Here is a 635-nt window from a genome sequence, read left to right as displayed (position 1 = left end):
GCAACCTGTGCCAGGGCCTCCCCACCCTCACAGGGAAGAATTCCTTCCCAATGTCCAATCTAAATTTCCCCTCTTTCAGACTAAACCTATTCCCCCTGGTGCTGTCACTACAGACAAAAAGGAAGTCCCTCTCTAGATTTCCTGTAGGTCCCCAACAGACCCAAAGCCCCAGAATCTCAGAGCAGTCCAAGGGCACAGGGTGGCTCCCAGCTCTCGGGGCCTCTCACATCTCTCAGGGGCCAGTTGAGCTTCTTGAACCGGCAGAGAACAGGCCACTGCCCTTCCTCACTTCCCTCTCTTCTTCCTAATGGAAAACTCAGAGAAATCAGTGAGAAAAGGACCTCCTGCTTCAGGCAGGTGCTTCAGAAATGACCCACTCACTGCTACCTGCCAGGAGCCATCCGTGATGTCCCGAACTCCTGCACGGCAGCCAGATGGCTGGGACTGGGCTGGATCCACCTGGGAAATCCTGGAAGCTTCCATTGCTCTTTATTAGCAGCCCAGGAGCCTTCTTGGGCCACACAAGAACTTGGACGACAAAGTGATTAAAGACCAACCTAACGAACTCAAAGAGAATTCTTTAAATGGAGCCCGCTGTGCCTCGGAGAACTCCTGCCATGTCTATTTATTTAAAT

Source organism: Manacus vitellinus, unplaced genomic scaffold, assembly GCF_001715985.3.
Source record: "Manacus vitellinus isolate BGI_N305 unplaced genomic scaffold, ASM171598v3 scaffold_114_pilon, whole genome shotgun sequence".
In the NCBI taxonomy this organism is placed as follows: Eukaryota; Metazoa; Chordata; class Aves; order Passeriformes; family Pipridae; genus Manacus; species Manacus vitellinus.
The sequence above is the reverse complement of the archived record's forward strand: the minus strand, read 5'-3'. Positions refer to the sequence as shown.